This window comes from Colletes gigas, unplaced genomic scaffold (assembly GCF_013123115.1).
Source record: "Colletes gigas isolate AHSC1104 unplaced genomic scaffold, ASM1312311v1 Colletes_gigas_Sc00002, whole genome shotgun sequence".
In the NCBI taxonomy this organism is placed as follows: Eukaryota; Metazoa; Arthropoda; class Insecta; order Hymenoptera; family Colletidae; genus Colletes; species Colletes gigas.
This window is the reverse complement of record NW_025106631.1, coordinates 4,165,357-4,189,595: the sequence shown is the minus strand read 5'-3', so window position 1 is coordinate 4,189,595 and position 24,239 is coordinate 4,165,357. Positions and strand designations below refer to the sequence as shown.

The window sequence follows — 24,239 nt, the reverse complement described above, 5'->3', positions numbered from 1 at the left end:
AAACATCCCTTTATTGTTAGATGTTTCTTTCTACAGGGACAGAATTATCCACTGAAAATTGCCCTGTAATAGATAGAGGGTAATTTAACCCTGTTTTCCACTGGAACATTTGCTCGATAGTTCTCTCGGTGTACAAGCTTAATTCTAATTTTAATTACTGTTTTTATCTGGACAAGAATCACAATCGCGATCGTTCTGTTGGAAAAACGATTTCTACCGACGCCGTTAAAATTAAATGTTGCCTCAGTGGCGAGCCAACGAATAATTAAATCGAGAACTCTTTGCAATGGATGCACGCCTATCGGGATAAAGGGAACACTTTCGACGGCTGTGCTCGATATTGCGAGTAAGAATGTTTGGAACACGCGTGGCTGAAACGAAAAAGAGAAACATTCTAGGATCGATGAAAGAATAAAATCTGTCGGTTAAAAATTTGTCAACGACGGGGAATTAGAATGGAAACGAAACACAGTAATGTTCATCGATGTTGACAAGCCAATAGAGAGCTGGTTCCCAGCAGATTGCAACGAAATTTACCGATCGAAGTTATTGGCGTTCGTTTGAGTCGCGACGCGAACAGGTAAGGGAACAGAATGAACAAAACGTTTCTTTACGGAATCGATGGAATGTATTTTTGGAACGATCGACGGCAGAACAGACCTGACAGCGTACGTTTCGTCGAGGCTCGGGCGCGTTTGTATTTGCATTGAATTTTCTTTGCGCCGGTCAGACGGTAAATGGAACGCGGCACGCTTCCCGTAAGATATTTATGACGAGAAAGAAGAGAAATTTCCTGCTCTTTGTAGCGATTGCTTCTCTTTCGACGTACAGTATCTGTATTTTTCGTTTGCCCGTATCGAGAGGAGAATCCCGAGGAAGGAACGGAGCCGATGAATTGACAGCCACTTCGACGTCGATTTTTGATAAAAATAGAAGGAGGTCGGATCTCTAAAAGGGCTGTTTTATAATCTTCTGCCTCGCCGTTCGCGAAAAAGCCTGTTAGATTTTCCATTTCTCCTCTGTCTCGCGGTGTAATCCTTTCCAGCAGGAGCGAGGGGGAGCAAAAGAGAGAGAAAAAATATTGAAATAAAAGGGACCTCCGTAAAAAGCAGAAAATTCGCTTTTTATTCCGATAGAATCTTCTTTGTACGATACGCGATCCGTAATATGTACTTTATTAATGAAGCTGGCGATGGAAAAATATTCGAATCGACCGTGTACGTCATATCGTATTCAACGTCGTAAAAAAAAGAACATTCGAGATAAAATAAAATAAAATGTCAGGAGATTTCACTTTTGTCGCTTTGCTATTGTCGTATCAGGAATCTGGGCTTCAATTTTTTTAGCTCTTAGATCGGGTCAACGAATATTCGTGCGACGTTAATGCATTAATACATGTGTATCGGAGAAGGGGGGTGAGAAAAATATTCCGACCGCGTAGAACGGTGGATTTGCACCGCAAAGGAACGAAAATCCCGCGAATTACAAAAACACAAGGTCCCGTCGAGAATTCCGTTTGAGGTTTCAATCCTGTGAAACGCTGAAAGTACGGTTCCTGGAAATTAGTACGCAAGGCTAAGCGAGGATGAAAGGAACATTTCGTCGACGAACTCAAACAACAGCTAACAAACGGTTAAACTCGATATTATCCGAAGTCGTATCCCGGTAAAGAAAACTCATTACGACAAAGAGATCCTTTTCCAAAGCAGCTCGACGATTGGATGTCGTTATTCCGAGGGATTCGGACCAGACCTTGGCCGATCTTCGATGAAAACAAAGCGGAAAATGGACCGACTTGGCGCGAAAATAAACGATGTTGATGTTATAATTGATACGAACGCTTTCGATAGTGATAAACGATACAATGTATACTTGACGGAAAAGCTCGGATTATAGAAGCTAGGAAAGACTCGATTCACCGTTTAGCTTCGAATGAAATTCCAGGCTCTTTGCAGAACACTCTGGCGCGTCTTACTGCAAACAGTCTCGAACAGGATGAGAAAACACCGGCGAGCTAATACTCGGACGAACCACTAATAGCAGAAAAGAATTGCTCTCGATCATAAGACGCTCGATGTTTCATTACTGCGTGGTTCATTAAACTGTTTACACGTACGATGTTTGCCATGCACTACGCTCGCTTCTCGACGTGTTTCTACAACGATGCACGGTGTTTCCGGCTTTGACGTAGGGTCCTCGAGCGTGACGATAAAAAATTTATAATTGGAACGCGTGCGTGAAAATAGGAATCGGGGAATAAAGAATGTCCGCGAACCGGGTCGACCTCTCTCGAACCAAACTCCGGGAGTGGCGGATGGTCGAGCTGCAACAGACAATGCCACGAGTGGCGATAAGCAGACTCGAGCACTCCTCGGTGCATCGCCGTCCTCCTCGAGTGGATCTTCAGATGTTGCAGCAAAGGCATGCAAGGACAGAACTCGATTCTAAGGACTTTCCCTCGTGGGAACACACAAAGTCAAGGAGGATGGTATCGATCCTGAAGGAGACCATTCCCGTTTCGGCAGTCAAAGCAACTCGGCGAGAACGTCACGAATATAACGTTAATATCATTTTTCCGTGGTCATTTCCACAAAGAAAATTTGGTGGATTTGACGAGCTTCAGATTACATATTTACGGTTACAAAATTTCTAAATATTATTTTATAGCAATTTACGTTGAACTTGAAATCTAGCGTTAAAGTGACAACATCGACCAGATTGCGATAACTAATTCAAGAGCCAACAAGCCATGACACGACGTCGAACGTCACGTTCGCGACCACGAAGCACAACGATCGGCCGATTCCCATTACACGGCACTTAAAACCATTACTGGGTCGAGGTTCCGGAAGGAAAACACCGCGACCGGTTAAAAATAGAGGGGCGATAAATCGCGGTAGTATGAGAAGAACAGAAACCTCGGAAACAAGAAAGTAAAAAAAAAGCTGGCATCGATATTCGCTAAAGCACGCCGTAATGGAACCGGAGGAGGAGGGGGGATGGAAGAAAGGGTGGAACAAATCCTGGGGAAAGAAAAACGGCGGGCAGGTACAGGAGGTTGCAAGAAGGAAAAACCGGGAAGCGGCAGCACGCAAGAAAGTTGAAAAGGGGACGAAGAAAGAGGCGCGTAACGAGGTAGAAAATGTTGTTGCGGAATTGTATTATTCATAGGTCGTTGGTGCTCGTCTTTAAAATTACATTACAGCTTGGTTACTGTGCGAGACAAAGTTGTTCGGAGCTTCTTAAATTTTTAGGGGATGAAAGATATAAAATATGCTCTCGATTGTTTTGGAATTGTTGTACGAGCTGAAGAAGCTACGGGAGACGAGGGGGTTGAACGAGAAGTTTCGAGCGTGAGTTTGGCCCCGAACTTCGAATCTTTTCTTCGTCGATATCGATACCGGGGGCTGTTTGGTTCCGATCGTCGAAAACGTCCGTTCTCGTTGGCGTTGCAATTAAAGGGGGAGGCGGAACGGGGATAAGAAACGATGAAAAGGAAGGAAAAGTTGAAACCGCGAGAGAATAAAGGGGTCGGTAAAGGGAACGGAGAAACCTTCGCGCGGGAGAACGCGCGGGGAAACAGATATGCAGAAGAAAGGCGGCGGTGGAGGGTCGAGGGGATGAAAGGAGAGTAGCAACCGCGTCGGTCCAGGGATGATCCCGGCTGTGTCTATTTATACGGGCCAGGGAGCCGGCGTAGCTACCTGTTGGCTGGCTGTGTACAGTAGGGCGCGCGTCACCCCCTATATACGTCCACCACCATTCGCGAACAGCCAAGCTGGCCGGGTGGCTGCCAGCCGCCTCCGCGCAACAGGGGATGCCTGTAGCCTCTCGTATACGCGTCCACACGTAGACGGGCCAAAGCGGATCGACGACGGATAAACGTGGAACTGGGTCAGCGGCTCCGTGGAACTGGGTCAACTAACCCAGGGATTCTCAACGGGGACCACGTGGCTTAGCACAACCAGAGCCATGGAAAATGCTACCACTTTTCTCAACGAACCTCCAAAACTATTGAAACAGAAAGATACTACGCGCCAATGATTCGCATCTAGGGGGTGAAAACCATGTCTCAAAAACTACCCAATCTAGGAAAAAGTTGTGTATTTCTTACATTTAAGCATGTACCTAAGCAGTTTTTCAAAATATTTGCATGAATTTTCAGTATAAACTACAGACTAATACGAAAAACACGTATAAAGTGAAAGTCAGTCGCCTTCGAGAAGCTTGAGTTTCTGGAATCCTCGGATAGCAAAATGGCAGACTGTTCGAGAGAAGTGGGTGATAAAATTCGGGGGTGTTCGCGAGCTAAGGAGGATTGAGAGACACTGGACAAACCGTTACCATCACCGATAACACGCCGTTTCATCCAGACACGGCGATGTTCTCATCGCGCTTCTGGCTGACTGAAAAGTCGCGAGACCTGCGCGCGACCATAACCCGCGTTCTTCTCGGACTAACGAGGAACAGCCGCCAACTACCTCCCTTCCACTTTCGATGAAACTTTCCAGGCTCCGGAGATAAGAATAAACTTTCCATTCCATTTCCCTATTCTTGTATTTCATTGTTTATTTTACACAAAAATTCCATCCAACATCGACGCCATATTTTTCGAAATAAAGATTACGTCCTCCCCGATCATAATTTCTATTGTGTTCGATTTTTCAACGCCGGTCACTTTGCATCGAACGTTGCACAACGACCACCACAGCGTAATTAAATTCTCAATTGTCAATCGAATCCCTTTATCGTTGTTCCAAGATAGTTCAGAAAATAATTACATTTAATATACCACTAGCAATTGTTCGCGTTGCATCGTTATTAAAAAATCCAATATTCGCGAATGCTCTTTCATTCTGGCGATTTATTAATCAAATATACCGGGTATATCAGAACTATACGGTCTTAACCGACTAATGGAACTCGCAGCGAAACGAGCAAAAGAGTTCGAGTAAACATAGGTTCGCGATCTAATTGTTTCCAATATTACTAAAGTCGATAGAATGATAAATGCTTCGTTAGCCAGTTGAGGCTTCTGTGGCGACAGTTTCCGCGCTCGCCAATAGAGGGCTACGCTTAACTCTTATCTCTCTCGCAAGCACCCGACCATCCATCATTCCTATTCACTCTGTATAAGTTTGTCCCTTCGAATGATCTCTCCGAAAGTCCCTCCGATCATCGATCGACTGGAAGATGTTACGCTGGTCGTGCACATTTAACCAGTCGACTGTCATCGTCGGCGTCTATTTTAAGATTAATTCTCCGCCGATGAAAATGAGCGTGAAGGACGCGTCATGGCCTTCCATGGCTTTAATGAAACGTGACCTGCACGCTTTTGCTCGAAACGTTCCCTGTGCATCTAGCCATCAATTCCAAACGCTGATTCCAAGCATTTCGGTGAACGCGTCGAATATTCACGATTCGTCGAAGCATTCTATCAAATAAACAACAAAAGTTTCTCAATGGCCAAACGACGCTGAATAGAATTCATTTGTAGAGTCGTAACTCGATAAACGCCAACAGAGTGGTAGTTGTGTTTAGCGTGAAATCGATTTTCCCGTGACTCGAATACGTATTATAACTTCGATACGGTGATTTCAACGTACAGAGTGTAACTGAAAAGTACGTCTGTTTATTATTAACTGAGCGTATCGTAATATTCTCTGGTCGAAAAGCTGCAGCTTTATAAACCCCGTGAAACTTCCACCAAACTTGACACGACGTTGTCAACCAACTTAACCGATCCTACACGTCCGGGACTCGAACTCCAAAGTCTGTTCCTGACTTTCGAAATAAATGGAGCTGTCCGTCGTGCTCCAAATGGGCGATTATCGCGAGCAGACGCGACGATGCACGGCGCGGATTATTCGCAAGTAAACAATTCCTCTGTGAATTGAGAAACGAGCACGTCGAGCTTCCATGTTCATTAAAAGCGCTTTGAATCCAATTTATGCGGTCGGTCTTTAAAAAAAAAAAATACTCAAACACGGAGTTTTAAATGCAGCGTCGCGAAATATTTTAAGAAACTTTAACTCTGCGCGTGGATTTTTAAACAACATAAGCATACTACGTTTATCTTCCTCGGTGGTTATAAAAGCTCTGTTATCTGTTTCTAATCAGATGCTTTTGATACCTCGTGTCTCGACTTTTTGTCCAGGGTAACCTAGTTACTAGCTCGTTTAATCGAAAATGTCACGAAACTCAACTTCGTTCCTCCAACGACCGTCGACGAACCGTGAAAAGACCGAAACGCAAAAATGACCAAACGAAACACAATCTTCGGTCGTGCACGCAATATTACACTCGCGATTCCACGGCTGTCGATTGAACGCTGGCGAAACTATCGTCCGATATTGTATTTACGTTGCGACGAGGGGGTGAACAAGCCGAACAACGCACGAGAAAGCGATAGATCGCGTCGACGGAAGGCGAGAACGAGAGAGAAGAGAGACTCGGCTGGTCGGGGTAGTTGGCAGAGCTTGAACAATGCGTCTATTGTGCTACGAACTCCATTAGAGCGTTTCCCTGGCCGTGGAGAGACAGCGGGGGTGAACAGAAAGGGAGGAAAAATTGGGAAGAGACAATGGGCGACGTTGTTGCTGCAGAAAGAAATTTGCGTGTGACCTCTTGGTAGACTCTAAGAGGCCTCCAGGTCGTTACAATTTCTTCTGTTCTTTACAGTCCTCTTTACAGCACGACTGATCGATAATTCAATAAGTGGACAGTGGATGGTTTTAAAGATACGTTTAATTAAAGTTGCATCCCTAGAAATATACCATGAATATAGGTCGTAGACCAAGTGACTGAACTTCCGGTTTACAAGCCCTGGACTGCGACCTATATTCAGAGCGTAACGCTAGGTATGTAAGTGTAACTAATCATCGTCGCAAATATTGTTGAAATTGCGAGGGTTTAAAGTTTTGGTGCAACTAAATTTCACGCGTAAAAGTTATCAAAATTCGAGATTTTGTAGATGATTGACTCAAACGACGTGGCTGTTATCAACAGTGAAATTGATGTCACAGTTTACTTTAAGTGGAACGACAGCAAAGCGGATCAAATGTAGTACAATCGGACCGCCATTAGTAGTCGATAACAACAACCAGAAGTTGCTCGTCAATTGACTGCCTACAATCGAACTGTTTCGCTTCCTCTGCCTTCAGAGATTATTGGTCGCCCGAGGCAGCATGCTTTAACCCCTTCGTCGCGAGCAAAGAGAATTACGTACGTTTGAATGTCAGCTTGTTTGTCTCGAAACAGAATGGTCAGGAATTTGTTCGTCGCTCTATAAACAGTTTCAAAAAAAAAAACATGCGGTCTAACGGTGTCGCGGGATAATTTGAGACGCAATAATTTCCCGAGTATAATTTGCGCGAGGCGCAAGTAGCAATTAATTTGTAATATTCTTATTACGCGCGAGGAACTTCCTGCAAGTTCTGCGTCGTTGGATTGAACTTAAAGTAAACTTCAGCACGGTAATGTAAATTGACAAAGTACTTGCACAGAAAACTGCAAGGATTCTCGGAACTCTGAAGCCCGACTATAAACGTCCTCGACTGCTTCGGATCTAATTCATCCGCGTACAATAGCTACGCCACCGTCGAGGGCTAACAAGATATTTAAACAGAAAACAAAATATAATTTACAATTAGATACATCACAGAATCTGCGTATCCAAAGATACCGCGATCGGTTCGAAAGCAAATTTAATTTTCGATTCGGTTCGAGTTCAATCCGTGAAACGAATGCATTAGCAAACAGGCGTGCACAAAGGATCGCAATTTATTCGAAAAAGAATTCCAAATATTTTAATTACTTCGCCCTGCGCTTGTCAATGTTCCATTCAACCGATTTCGAATTACTTTATTCTATTAAAGCTTTACGCGAGCTCCGTTCTGCGCGCGAAAACACGATCGAATCGAAAGAACGTGTAAAAATATATTCGCGAGCAAAACAATCGCCCCGACAAGAGGTAAATAAAGGAAACACGAAAAGACCGCACTGAGGCGCAATATATATTTTATATTTAGTGCCTCAAATGCCAATCTCAAAGCAGATCCCCTCGCGGAATCTGTTTCTATCATGGGTGCCGCAACGCTGACCTTTTCCCCTTCCTAAAACATCCTGAATAAAACGCGTCGATAAAAGTACTCTGACACGACCCTGGTAAACATGTTGTATCTTATTTTAATTATCTATTGGCACCCTGCAATATTTTAAAATTGCATTCATTTTTATCGCGTCTGACCATTATTGGATATTACTACTTGCTACTTGAATTATTTCAACTAGCTGGAAACTGACAAGAAACACCAGAAATCGTATCAGGAGATTTTATTCATTTCAGTGTATTTTTGCAGAACGAATCCAAGGCTGACTCGTCTGACCATTATCGACTATTTCTACTTGCTACTTGAATTATTCCAACTAGGTAGAAACGGACAAGAAACACCAGAAATAGTATCAGGAACTTTTATTTGTTTCAATTTGTTTCTGCGGAATGAATTTAAGGCTGGCGCGTCTGACCATTGTCGACTATTTCTACTTGATACTTGAATTATTTCAACAAGCTGGAAACTGACAAGAAACACCAGAAATCATATGAGGAAATTTTATTTGTTTCAGTTTGTTTCTGCGGAATGAATTTAAGGCTGGCGCGTCTGACCATTACCGACTATTTCTACTTGATACTTGAATTATTCCAACAAGCTGGAAACTGACAAGAGCGAAGACACTATCGTATCGTCGACGTTTAGAAACGGTAGAAATCGTATCAGAGAATTCAATTCGTTTCAATTCATTTTGGAATCCAAGTTTTTATTGCGATGTATCTTATTCGTACACGAGTCCCCGTAAATAATCCAGCAACATCGAAGATTAGCCGTGCATTTACGCGAAGCGCATGCAAATTGGATTACCGACGTTATCCTTCGATTTGCAACGACGACCCATCACGCAAGAAAAGGGCGGTCGCTCCTATTTACGAATATCGTCTTCGGGAAATCAAGATTAATGGCCGATAGGGCCGATAGCGTATCATTCGCCTCTCGTGGGTCCTTCGTTGGAAAATTTCGAAACGATAGAGGCAACCTCGCAATAACGTATCGCGATCGTTTCCACGACCCTCGACTCCGAGGCCTCCGCGAAGGGATGTTCCGCCGCGAGAAACATCTGTTTCTCGTTCGCGTCGAAAAAACCCCGCCTGGAATTCCGTCGAATCAGATAATATCCATAAATCGAGAGGTTGGCAGGCAGCCTGGTCGATCGAGGCAGGATTTTTAAAGGGGCCCCGTATGACCCCACGAGTGACAGATGTAACAAAATGGTAAACCACAATCTCTCGATGCGCCGCGATAAATATTACCAATATATTACAACGATACACGCGACTCGTACCATCCCGGAATAATTTAGGACGTTCCAAGTAAATGCAATCTCCGATAGCTACCTTTGACATAGAATCGCAAGACACGACCTTTGCATATACATGCATACGTATGTTGGACATTTGAAACATGTACACAGCGATATGAAATTTCGGTTCTGTGACGTGATACGGAGTATTTCGATGGATACGTTTGAGACGAACGCCAAGTTAAGCAGAGTAATTTGATAATTAAAACGATTTTTTAGTTTCGACGCTCGAAAACGGTCTTCTAGTGGAATCGATGCACAAAATTCCCAAGCATTGCGTCGAGGCATCAAACAGCTATCGAAATGAGCTGTCATTGGTATCGATATCGTGTACTTGTTAATATTTATAGCATTATCGATGCGATTTAAACACCAAGCATCCACCACGAACAGACTTCCATTCAGGTAATCGTTCGAATATTTTTACTTTTTGCATACCACATTTGTTCGATTTCTCATTTTTATCAAAAATATTATTACTGGTATCACTGTCTAATAGGGAGTAGAATTACATTTTTTCATCGATAATTTCTGCAGAATTAATGGAGAAATACAAATCGAAACCGCGTTAATTAATTCGTCGAAATATCAAATTAATTCTGTTTACGGATCGTTGTTTCATCCTTCTCGGCGTTTATTATATTAAATTTTAACGACGCGGTACGATCGACTATGAAAAACTTACTAAACTCTGACTCTGCACATTTTTTATGAATCGTAAACGTTGAGTTTGATAAAATACAAGAGCGATAAAAATATCTGCCAGAATCATTTGCACCTCCAAGACGAACGATTTCCCTTGACTTCGTATTTAAAACAGCCTGCACGTACAGAGGAACCATTAAATGGTAAATTATAACGCGAACGGAGCTTAATTCCCTTTCTGTTATAAAAAGTCAGTGGGCAAGTTAACCGGTGTCATACTTTTAACTGGTAATATCTCTCGAGAAATTCTCTGTGCAAGCGTATCAAATCTTCTTCTACCGTCGGACTGATTTAATTTCTACTTCCTGCTGCAAGTTCCTCGGTGGATTATTTTGCCGTCACATTCAACCAACACCACCTTAGCTACTGGCTGCTCGAGTGTCGAAGAACCTCGTGGACAAGTTTTCTCACTCAACAGGTGGCAGTCGAACAAAGAGAAATAGAGACAGCGACGGGGATTCACTAGAGATTAAAGCACGGAAGACAATTGGTGCTTTATAATGACCCATGCTAAATCTGATAATAACTATTATAATCGACATAATTAAGTCTAACGATTATTCGACTTGACCTTGTAAGAAGTGTATGTGTTTGGAAGCTAGAGTACGTATCGAGTGAAGTGTTTAGGTTTAGGCTGAAACGCGTTTCGTTTAGATTATTATGAAGATAGGAATAAGGAAGGTTCGACGTTGACTGCAGGAACGCTAGTCGAGAGCAGTTAGAGTTTTACGTTTATGTTCTTTATGTTAAATAGTTTTACGTGAATATTAAATAATATTATATAGTTACGTTTATTGTCCACTCTGACCATCCTCGACAATCCTTACAACTTCCTAGTAAAAATCCATTGAACCGAAAAAGTTAAATTTTGTTCGATAGATTATTTCCCCTCGAGTCGATCTAAATGAAATTTTACTTTCTCCCGTTTCGCGTGCGATTACCAGGGTCTCGGTCGTGTAAAATTAATGCTCAGGGGGGGCAGGAAGAAAGCCCGTTTCCATTTCCCTGAGAAAACAACGCTCGACGCAAGGAGTTTAATCAATAAATACGGGAGCAGAGAGTAACAGTTGGAAACTGCGAACGAGCCCTCGGGACGTGATTGTACGTTTGACGAAACGTATCGTTGTCGAGCGCGATAAGCCGGGACTAGCAAACACCTGATCCGTTATTACAACCAGCCTGGATATTTTGGCCAGCGATAAGGTTCGTCGCGGTCCTCCTAATCGGGAAATCAGAGACCGCGTTTGGGGGAAACCCCGACAGCGGAAACGCTGACGGGGACTCGTTTGGTCGGGTGCTTTGCTCGCGATAGCTTCGCCCTAAGGTCAAGGAACCTAATTCTCACCGTTTACAACTTTTCGAATTAATGCTCCTCGTCCACGATTCTTTTCTTTAAGGAGCCTTTCTACCTTATGCGGTTTAAAAAATCGAATTTTCTTTTAGCATGTAGTCTCGAAAATACATATCTACCAAATATTAAATTGAAATTCTGAAAACTAACGGAAGTTACAGCCACGCGCAGGTATAACTCTTTAATAAATATTTTTTTTGCAAAAAAAATCACAAAGGAATTGTTATTCTGAAAGTATTCGCTAGAAAATAAATATCTCTAATTCTATATTTGATATAAAAATATACATAATTTCTTATCACGTGAAGCAAATTTAAAATATTTCTGGACCATTTTGTATCGACTGTTTTTCTAATAAGTGAACTTGGACACGTCAAAATATTCCTCAAGAGTTTCGTAAAAGAGTGAAAGTTGCATAACACGATCTCGGAGTCCAGAGTGCGACAAAACGTGCAAAGCTTAATTCGCGACCCGTCGAAGTATCTTGTTTAATTAAATTTTTTAACGAGCCAAACTATCTGCCTGTTAGCAGAGTACAGAGACTGAAATTGTTTCACTCCCGCCGTGTTATCTTGGCCAACTACACGCTGGAAAGTCTTCTAATTTTCGCGCGATGTATTCCACAATATTCCTCGTAACGTTTATCGGTGCTGGATTCAATTAACCTTCCGTGAAAGTTTCGCCGGACGATCATTTTATAGGCGTTTCTCGAAACGTGCCTTGCCGAGAAAAAAAAACATTGTTTCGACAAAGTTGCTCGTTAAATTGCCAACTTCCCGGCAGTTGCATTCATTAAAGAATACGCCAGACTTGGCGAGCCGTGGATTATAAAATCGAGAGGGGGACTGGTGTGTAAAAGTTTAAGCAAACTTCACCGGCGAGTTACGAAGACTGTTTTATAAAGGATCCGCGTTCACGAAGACAACACCGGCCGATCAACTTCGATCGTTCGTATCTGGACGTGTACGTCTCGTATCGCGAAGCGTAAACGGTCATTTTGATTCGCATTTTTATTCGCCCGGTCGGTGGAAGTTCAATGCTACGTAAGCTGTATTTTACAGCTTGTTCGTCGTTACGCTTATAAATAAACGCGCTTCGTAACTTCGAGTCGTCGTCCATGAAAAATTCAACGTTCGAACCGTGTCGCGGAAAAATCGTGAAAAACTCGGCCAGACCGACCGTTCGAGGAGAAACGAATTTCCGCTCGGAGATTGTTTGAAAATTGTGTCGTCTCGAAAAAGGATAGTCGTCATCTCGGGTTCCATCGAACAGACAGGCTGTATCGCCTTACCGAGCCGCGGTATCATCGTTCTTTCCGGTAAGAGCTTGTCTTCCCTCTGACTAATTGAATTCTATCGCGGTTCCGCGACGAAACGCGCCTCCCACGTTCGCGCGAAATTCTGAAACGGATCGAACGTGGATGCTCGGTGCAAATATTTCCGAAATATTAAAAGCGTGTGGAATCGAAACGCGAAAATGCACACGGAGGAAAGAGAATTAATGTTTGGTTTAATAACGGTTGAAGTTATTTGCGACTGAACGCGTAATTTCGATATTATTTACATCGTTGTTTACGAAGCTTTTCGATTTCGAACGAATTATGTACATCGATCCTGCGTTGAGAAACGTAACATGTTATTCGTTTTAAAAATTCTTCGCGGAACTTGGAATGGTTTAACAATGAAGATTTAGATCGAATTAATTTTATATCGGAGTCAAATCTAGATTAGATCTCGACTAGTCTGATTCGATGGAGCCCAAATTAATCGAGGCTCATTTTTCTGTTAGGCATAAATCAAAATTGGATGCAATTCTTGATGAAATCTGGGCCACGTCCGAACTCGTAAAGATAAATACGTACACTGAGTATGGGTTAGAATTTTCTTTTGACATCCAACAGATATCCGTACTATACGAGCTGTACAGGTTGCGCTATCAAGTTTTCCAAAAGCATAATAGTAACCGGAGACCAATAACGTCGTACGGAGTTCGCTTTTCAAACCACAATATCTGCATGGACTTTGTTACGTCCCTGGTGGGTCTCGTAGCCGTAGAAATAGTTAAATAATACAATTAATTCGATTTAATAAGAAAAATAATTTAAAATCCACGAAAATAAACCATTCGATCGACGATTGGGAAACAATGATTTTTCCGAAACTTGGATATCCTGCGATCTCGAAGGATTTTTAATAAATTCTGTAATTTATCGACTCGGCGATTTTTCTTACGCAACGTAGCCACGCGATACTAAATTCTATAAATTCACCGTAGCTTCCGGAGCACAAGGGTTTAACCATTGAAACGGGGCACGCGGTATATCAGAACGTTTCACGTAAATGCAATTATTAACACGGAACATAACGCTGTAACTATTGCGCGGACGCAAACCACACGCCACGTGGATCGTGTTTCCGAGAATGTAGTTTGCGTCTAACATTATCATTATCAACTCGCCGGTGTTCTAGAATATTCAGCCATATACGAAACGCATACTTCAGGCGACTAACTGGTTCGAAGCCTTAAAGATTGGATAACGTTCGAGCCAAAATTAAGATGCATATAGAAACGCAAATGTCCCAGATGTGCTCTCGCCAAAGATACATCTGTGGCTTTTACGGTCCAAACGATTCCCAGCCAGTTAATCGGCAGACCGATCTGGATATTAATTAATCCCAATTAGTCGTATTAACGTTATTGGGTAATTAAGGTCCGCCGGAGCTAGCTTGTTCCACTTTGCACCATTAATTCTGATCGCGTTGCGTGGAACAAATATTTTGCGAGCGGGGATCAGGGTCGCTTAATTGACTTCTTCACGGTGAATCAGTCAGATTTTATTTTTATATTGTACACACGCCCCCGTTGCTCCGAATCAACCACCCTTAATTTTCCAGAGCATTTTTCAACAACTCGTAAGAGAAAAAAAACTTGATTCTGAATCTTGACTGATAATTATCGCAGTCGGAAGGGGTATTTTAATCGATGGAAGGGTTTCTTCACCCTAAGCTTTCAGTATTGATCTTGGGAATAATTTCTATATGTAGAAATATCGACTAATTACGTAGCGAAAAATTGTTGCACGATCCTCCACGAAACATAATATTATAATTTTCTACAGACAATTATTACTACGCTTGTCGGTTGAAGTTATACGAGGTCAGGTTATTAACAGCTTATATCTCGCCTTTGTATCGTAACGCAAACTTATTTTTACATCTATACATTCATTTTTACTTATTTTCCACTTTTATACATTTTTTTATTCAGTCTACGCGTATTTGTTTTCATTATTATTGGCGCGTAAGAAATTTTTTATAGTATATTCTACAGGTACTGTTCAAGTAACGATGCTTTTGAGCATTGTTCAAATAAAATCTGATCGTCTAGAATTGCTCGACTACGGTTGCATTTAACAGTTTTAAACTTTCTCGGAAGATGTCTTCCCCGGGTAGAAGTTAAATTGACTTTTGCATTAGTTGAATATTGTGCAGGAAGTTTTGTACTCTAATCGCTCACTTCGTTCGAATTGATACTATGCACGCCCTCCGCGTTTACACCGAACACCTAATTGTTTTTAATTGTAATGAAATTTCAAGCGTTCCCTTTGGAACACATTTTAAATCCTGTTTTATCGTAGAACACACAAGTCGCCGCAATGTCAAAGGCGATCATATTCAGAGGCGTAACGAAGCGAGTCACTCCATTCTGCGATAATTAAACGATTCATCATGATAGCGATTAAACCGTCCAGCACGACGCGCGGCACAGATTTCCATCGATTATGTGAATCCGCGACTTCACGGAAATTAGTGAGTTTGTTCCCTGCCATCGTCGCGTTCTCGATAAAATAAAAACTATCAAGTCCGAGGCTAAACAGATTAATATAATTACATTCTCAATATTCATTGCACGATTAGATTTTTCATTAGTACGCAAACTTTAATCAAGCCGTTAGCAAGTGGTGGTAAAATTGAAACCCCGTTTAACAAGTATTTAATCACGTTGATTATTTCGATATTGCGAAACGTAAAGAACCGTCTCGCGGTTCTGAAATAATTTTATAACCGACGAGAGAGGACGAAGATCATTTAATTTTCAATTTCATTTATTTGTACGAACCCCTCGGTATCGAAGAAAAATACGATCGAGAGAATAGGGGTAAAAAAATCTTGGCGCGCAAGAAAAATTATCTTCGTTTCGATGGAAGAACCTCGAGCTCGTACAATTACGCGGCGAAACGAGTTTCAATGTTTCGACGCGCGCATTTTTGCTCTTTTCCCGTCGTTGCTCGACGGATTTTAAAGAAAACGCGATCCTCGCGTGGGAAGCCAGCAAGATCCGTTTATTCTCAACTTGGTCCGACGACGCGGAAAATCTGGCTGATGGTCGAGAGTTCGGTGAAATCGCAGTCGCCCTCGGCGATAAGTCTTTTTCGACTCGCAGGGAGTTCAAAGAATTAATTAACAGAAGATCATTTCCTGTAACTGACGCGGGGAACGAAACAAAAGGAAACCGAAGACCCGATCCGAGAACGATGGACGCTTTTCCTTTGAATTAAAATATTTTTACTCTCAGGAACGATTTGCGAATGGCAATTCGAACGATCAACGTTAATTAACACGGTCTCCGTGGATCCTTTCCCAAAGGATCTCGCTCTTTAAATAAAAATCATCGAAATCAAGGAAAGAAAAGAAAATGTTACGTGTTCCGGGATGCATAGTTTGCGTAACTTCGAGTCGCGAGACGACCTTAATAAATCGCGTACGATCGCGATCGGTTATTCGATTTCGTCGCGGCTTTTCCTCCTCGATGTTTTGACCGTCGTTAATTAACGACACCGTGGATGGATCAGTAAGTGAATCACGAACGGAAATACGATTTATCGACGGCGGTATCGGGTCCTGAAGTGAAATTAACGATCGACGGAACGAGCGCGGACGATGATTCGCGACGACGCGACGCATCGACGATAAAACTGCACCGAGGGGGAGGGAAAAAAAAATCGGAGACGAAGGAAATTGGATTCCGCGTCGACATTCCCGTCGGCGTTCCGGCGCTTTCGATTTTTCTCTCGCGTTTTGCAAATACGTCGCTGATTAATTGAAATTAAATCGGTCAGGTCTACCGTGACAGATAAGGAATCGAAACGCGATCGCGGGGTCGGTTAATTAAATTCGTTCGTTCGACCGTGACGAATAAGAAATCGAAACACGATCGTGGAACCTTATACTTTGGATACGGATTATTATTATTATCGGTACACGGTCTGATAAGGTCTGCGAAGCAATTCTCGACTAAATCCCCTCCCTGGACGAATTATATTGAAGTAAAAAGTGATTTCCAATTTTTGAGGTTCAATTGAGCGGATCGACGGTCGGATCCATCGAATAAGATAACACGATTTCTCGTTCTCGAACCGGATTGAAAACAGATTTCGCTTAGCACGAAGGAAAGTCGTCGAACAACTCTGCCCGGAAGGACCTGAAGGGGATCCGGAAAATTACCATATGCATTCGAGGTCTCCAATCACGAGGAACATGATTACTCCGGAAGGAAGAAGTTCCTTCGGTGGCTGTCGCGGAATTGCTACGAACGGAGTTCCCTTCAAATTTCTTTTTTTCGGACAGAGATATGCGTTCCAGTCGAAACGGAACGTATCGCTTTTAAAATTCATTCAACGATTATGGCGAATGGTTTTACGCGCCCAAAGAACCAGCACAATGTCCTAAACAAATACAATTGCTTTCTAAAAAATAATTTAAATAATTCCAAGTCGTAGAGTATTACAAGCTGGCAATATTCGAAATTTTCGTTCATCAATAGCAATGTAGAGAGTCTTACAGACTCTGAAGCATGCCTGAAGAAAGTACTAAGAGGATTGGCTCCAATAAACGTGTTCATCGCGTACCTAGCGAGTTTATCGAATTTTCCTGAATTATTTGTACTTTTACAGAAACTCTAATTCAGCGCTGTCCAACATAAGCTGCTGGGCTTAGGGACCTTCCAAGATAGCGTCTCTGTTAGCACAATATAAATCCTTTGGTATATGGGACACAGCTTCGCGAGGAGCTCCGCTGTAGACAGAACTACCCTAACTGGTATCTTAGTGTTCGAGAAACATCCCTACGACCTGCACGCTTCTCTCTCGTCCGTCTAGGTTCAAAATATTCAGCTATAACCAAGGGTGATAGCGATAGTAGGGACCTGTCAATCTATATTGAATCTATCGAAGCCTCGAACCGTTCAAAATCCCGCTGATTGATCGATTTGACCGGTATTTAGAATCACCCTACATCCTGAATATTCTTTGTCGTTCGCCCTCCATAGCAAACATAAATCTCTGCTTCTGAATAGAATTATGCAACAGGACAGTGTCGAATATTGGCGATGTAATATTAATTTAATAAAAGAACGACCTTTCAACTATATTCCATCGGGGTGTAGAAAATAAAAGTCATACGTTTGCTTTAAAGTCACGACGGCGCACAAGAAAATATACCACGAGTCGTTGGCTATTTAGCACCTATAATATAGTACGATGATCTATCGATACCCGATAAATCCTTGTCTTTTCCAACGTAAGCTATCGAATCGATATCTTACGTTCAAAAGAATTTACTATAAAGGCAAGTGCAACGCGTGATGATTACACCTGCGTTATTTGTGCAACGAACAACAACGTATCCTGCGTTTGAAAAGGATCTTGCAGATTTCGTATCTCATCAAACTTCGATCGCGTGTGCAATTCTTGCTGCTGAAAATCAAGGAAGCAACCTCAAACGTTTCGTGAATTTTTTCAATCGCGAGATTTGATTCTCAAAATGATCATCACTCTGGGACCAGCGTGTTTTATCTTTGTGAAATTATTCGACATTTTTTGGGAATTCTCGCGGAGACTGACGCCCACGCGTGGACGACGCGAGATCTCGAGAAGAGTTTCGCGCGAGCAGCCAACAGGTTTTCATCGACTTTCTTCTTTCTTTTGCTTTTCACCGACTCATCGAACTTCGCGACACGATCGATCGAGAAACTTTGACCCAGTTACGCGGTTCGCCCTTCGAACGGTGCGTTAAAAAGCGACGCCTAAACGGACGAGCCCGCCCTCCCCTCCCTTGCATCCTGTCGCCGGTCCACGGTACGGAATCGTGCATTGTTTAATATGAGCCCGGCATACGAAATGAACTAACGACAAAACAGTTCCCGAACTGCTCGAAATCAGAACGCGCTCGCTTCTCGCCGAGAACAATGGAGCCACTCACGGACCGCTCGGCTGTTTATGATACCTGCGCACGACGTAACTTTGCTCTCGGTGAATCTAGTTCGTCTCACCGGGTAGAAAGTGCCGTTTGCTATATTTAGGGGCGAGCGTCGCGTTAGGTGCAAGGAGAAACGAGGCTGCTCGACCTCCGTCGATCCTACGAGGCTGGGCTTCTGCGTGGTTATTTTCCGAAACTGTAACCGGGACTTTCCCAACTACACCCCAGGTCTACCAATTTCTTCGAGGAAATCGACCGTACTTTAACCATTTCTCGAAGCTCAATATATAAAAATTAATTTAGTATCTTAATTGGGCTGAACCAAAATAACAGCTTATTCTCCGTTCGAAAGTAAGTCGAGAGCGTGGAAATCTCGTCATATTAGGCTTCGTTCTCGAGATAATTACATTTGAGAAGTTGTTGGCTGCGCGTGTAATTAAATACTACTTGTCTGACGCGTCTGACCGTTACTTGGCGTTTCTACTTGCGCCGATATCAAACGCTTGTTTTATTTCGCGCGTACCAGACAGTACGTTCGAATTCAATTTATCTCGAAAACGAACCATTGTACGAACGTTCGTGCACGATTGTATCCGAATTTGTGTACATGTGTAATTATTAATAACTACATCCGTAATGTATTTTATTACGATTTCGTTTCAGACCTCAGTTATGTGCAATTATGTCTGACCTTTGAAACTAATATATTGTCATCTGGGACACGATATAGACACATATTATCTTATACGTACGTGTAGGAACCAATATAGTACGTGCATTACTTGATACGACCATGTATTACCTGATATGATTATGTATCGTCTTCGACCACCAATTTTGGTATCTGATCGTGTATTGCGGTTCACACACGATTCAGACGCGAACGCATTTTGAGAACAAATCGAAATTATACCGTATACAAAGAGAACCTTCTCCAAACCACAGAAATTTGAATCTCGATGGTCAAATATAAAAAAGTAGGATTCGACGTTAAAAAATAGTTGTAGAAGACGAAATAAAATTTTTTCGCAGTAGGCTTCGTTTCCGTGAAAATCGATTTTGAAACTGTTCGGGACGCGTGCGCGTTTTACTAAAATTCGGCCTAATCGATCTCGGTCTAGATGTCTGTCATGTTCGTATACAATGTGTAGATGAACAACACACACTCGGAAGTAATATTTTCTTCTAATTAAGCCCGCGTATTTTACGTAGAAACGTACAAGGAATGCAAAGAGACGTCCATGAATTTCAATCTAACCGGACAAACACGCACACGTACTTCCAAAATCCATTTTCTCTCGAACGAGACCCGGTCAAAAACGTCATCGATAAATATAAAAAGATTACCGGACAATACGTGCAAATAAATTTAATTGTTTTTCGTCCGTTTATAAATACATAAAAATAAATCGAAATATTCTAACTCCTGGTTCTAAAAATGAAACAGAGTCTACTAGGTTTGATAGATTCGGGAAAGTCGGCGTTTTCATTTCCAGAAATCGACCTTTTTTATCCCGCGTTTAATCGAGCCTCGACGTGCCACTCGACGAAGAGAACAAACGGGATACGTTGGAAGCGAGCGAGGCGAAATTTTATTAAAATATACATAAATATACATAGATAAAAACGCGATGAATAAATAAAATTAACGGCGACAATGATGATTCGTTTATACGGTAATATTGTTTCGAACAAGAAAATAATGCTATCCGTAGAAAAATAGAAATATTCGGTCCGAACAACGGACATTCACGTCGGTGGATAATCATTGGTTCCTGGTAAAAATAAGTCGCCTTCGCGCAATTTAAAAAGTTATTAAAAAATTTCAAATCATTCTGGAAAAATTATTTTTGGTTACGGGGGTCGATTACAATCATTTTTGGTGAATGCACATACCCCCGAAATCCTGCCCAATTTCGAGAAAAAAATTCGGGTAGGCCTAAATTTTTCGGCGAAAAAAAATTTTTTCAATTCGTTCTAGAAAAATTATTATTAGTTGCAGGGGTCAATTACGATCATTTTTGGTGAACAGACATACACCCGAAATCCTACGTACTTTCGAGAAAAAAATTCTTTACCGGAAATATACTGTGTGACCGGAAATTCTATAACTTTTTCAGGAAGTCTCAATCAACAAATTCTTAATTTTCTTCTTATTTTGGTCTCTAGAATCTCTCAGAATTTTTCCCAAACACCCTGTATATTGCAGCAACTGATATGCATTTGCTTATACACAATATCCAGACCGGGGTTTTAACCGCCTAATTTATGGTCCTTCTCAGGCAAAGAAATTTTAGGTCCAAAATATAGATTTATAGCCGTAATAATATGTAAGCTGTAATAATATGAAGTAAGAAAAGGAGGCAGTGAAAGGTGAGGAAATGAAAATGATTTACACGTGGATTAAATACCAAGGTAGAGAAGATATGATCAATAAATTATATTAATATTGCACGCAAAAAGAGGGGAAGGAAAAGAAAACATCACGAAAATAACTTACATGTGGCCTGGATATGATAAAATATGACGAACCTTCTGGTAGTCCACATATATGTAAGTTAAATCCGGTTTCTCTATTTTCCTCTCCCTTTTGTATTGAATATTATCATAATTTTTCTTGGCCTAACAAGAACCACAAATTGTATCATAATAACACAGGCAATATATGCTCCAATTTCTAAACAATCACTCGTACAACATCGATTTTGGAGGAACGAAATCACATTTCGCGCGTTTAGTTTTATCCGAAATTCGATGGATTAGCATAAAGGGAGATTTATAATCAGCATTCGCGCACGAACAGTACATTGTTTGCCAACGGATGGTCCGTCTAACAGAAATAATCCCGTTTGTAATGATATCCCCCTGCGCATCGATGCGCTGTTATCGAAAGCCCTTTCAGCTCTCATGACGTTCGAAACGACACTCTGTCGAGAGAGTAAGAGAGAGAGAATGTGTGAATGTATCGATCGCGATCGTCATTCCGTCGAAAGAAACGAAATATTCACTACGACTTCGTAGGGATAACATTAATTGTCACACGTACACACGGAGGTGATATTTGTGCTCGGTCTTTTGTCGTGATTTACATTGAGAAGAAAACGGGGGCGTACAGGGGACGTTTGTGCTGTCAGGATAATACGTCTTTCCGTGTACCTAACACTTTGCGTGAAAATAATTTCTATACGTATAAATATGTACGCGTCCGTGGCTTGGCTGAAGAGAAACCCACGTCAAACGCCATTAAATCCGATGCTGGAAGCTCGTACAAAGTCTCTAGTTTGCGGTAAGATTGCAAAGTCGATTTTAGGTCGCCAAATAATTACAATTTCAAATGTTTTCCATGTGCAAATATTATCTCGAACTTAGTCTTCTCTTGATAGACATACCGCGTCAAACGTAATCAATCACTCTCAGACTTGGAACATCGAACGAAAGAATTTTAAATACAAGCTTTTTGATTGAGATTGTCGTGCAAAATTGGCTCGATTCGAAATTTAAAATGAGGTTCCACGTAAATTGTCTATTTTATCCAGTTTGCGAAGAGCTTTTCGTTCCATAACATCGAATGATCAGAGAAACGTCAAGTTACATTCATGGTAATTGTGTTATCCGCGAGTTTAACAAAGTTTGAGGAAAAGTGTACGCAGTGAATTCTTCGGCCGAGCCACGGGCGCGATAAAGGGCAAATCTCGTGGAAGACGCGAAAGGGAAGGTGGTCTGCGAGTGTGTCTGCTTTGTATCAAAGTAGACGGAGAGTTAATGCGACACCGTCGTCCGTAATCTCGTTTTGCTAACCGCGTTTCCCGGATCGTTTAGAAGCTACTCCGGGCCGGTTAGCAAAACCGCGTTTCCTGATTCTTGTTGCCTACGCGGCCGTGGGAGGCGTCGGACAGGCTGCCAAGGAACATTAATTTAGCGCAGCGACGCGGCAAATCTGCTTCCCGCGTGAAAAAAATTTCGATTAACCGACGTTTCGCGCGGAAAACTGATAACGCTAACCGATATCGTTCAACGTCCAAATTCCCGCGCGCTGAAACGTAAATATATTCAATCGTCGATACGAAACGCGTGACGCCGTTGATTTACGAAAAGATCAAACGCCTTCGAACCGTTAGCCAACGTTTCTAAATTGTTTAATACCAACGCGAGCGTTAATTAATGGAAAATTTAATGTGCGAAATATCCGATGTGAAATTAATTGCGGAGCAAAGTAAACGACGACGCTACTTGACGTAAAAATTATATTATATTAAAAGCCTTTTTGGTAGTATAATTGGAATATTTCTTACTTGCCGATCGATAGAAAAAATGTAACGTCGTTCGACGCGGCAGTTATTTAATTTAGCAATTACGAGAGGATATTAATTATGTGGTATATTTTTTCCCCCTACGTACATTTAATCATCGGTGTAAAATACGTAATACCGATTATTTAATCTACAAAAAAAGAACAAGATCCTTCGAATCGTTAGACGTGCGAAACAAATTTTAATTAATCGTGAAAAAATCGTGATATTCAAGGTAATAATTGTCTCGATCGCGATTCGTATTATTACCCTCGATCGTTAGCAAAAATGTAATATCGTTCGTTAATTATATAATTAAAACATGTCGGCGAGGGAATGAATTATCGTTCGACAGCTTCGAGTATCGAACCCGTCAAAGAAGCGTCGACACACACTTTAGAATCACTTCGCAGCCTCTGCAAGACACTTCGAGATCGCTCAAGACATGGTACACAAGTTCAATCCAATCACGATCCACGAAGTATCACTTAGAACACCCCTCGAAAAAGACAAAGGAGAACCCGGCAGCGAAAAGATTAATCTCCATTCTCTACCCTTCATTCATCCATGCAGAGTAACGCGATTTCCTCCCCGCCGTTCCACGAGATTTTCCACGGACACTCAAAAACGAACGACGGAATAAAGAGCCGCGCCGCTGAATCAACCCTTAAACCGGTCTCTCGGCGCACTTCGTTAAAGCGTCCCGCAACGTTAGATCGAGAATGGAAAAGGAAACGCGAAAGATCGATTAATCTCCGTCGCGAACCACCCCCGAAACGTTCCACGAAATATTAAAAAACGGAAGATTCCCAACGGGAACGAAACATTAAACAACCCTTCGAAGAACTCCCACGAGAAAGGTCGTTACTTCATTAACCCCTTAATACAAGATAACGAATGCTTCTCGCCTCGGGTTTCCTCTACCGAACTACCAAAAATATAATTTGTTTCCCTTTGATTACGAATATATATTTAAAAAAAAAAACTAATTATAAATATATTATAAATGTTTTTATTCGAATACGCGTTTGGTAAAAGTTATTCTCGTACGACCGCGGACGATGGAGAAACGAAGGACAAATTCTAACGTCGAAGGGATGAAATCGTCACGTACCAGCGAGAGTCCGGTTCGAGAGTCGATCAAGGGCGCGGGGGCAGATGGGAGGGAGAATGTGATCAGCCAGTTGTGGAGAAAATTTACTCACGATTGTGTGGCACGTTTCG

General features: G+C 41.9%; 1 protein-coding gene across 1 annotated transcript in view; it reads right to left on the bottom strand.

The window, feature by feature from the left end:
* Positions 1–24,239, bottom strand: part of LOC122399333 — a 106,160-nt gene extending 81,921 nt beyond the window's left edge. Inside the window, exon 1 of the mRNA XM_043399963.1 lies at positions 24,221–24,239. The gene's annotated coding sequence lies outside the window, so the exon portion shown is untranslated. The remainder of the gene's footprint in view (positions 1–24,220) is intronic.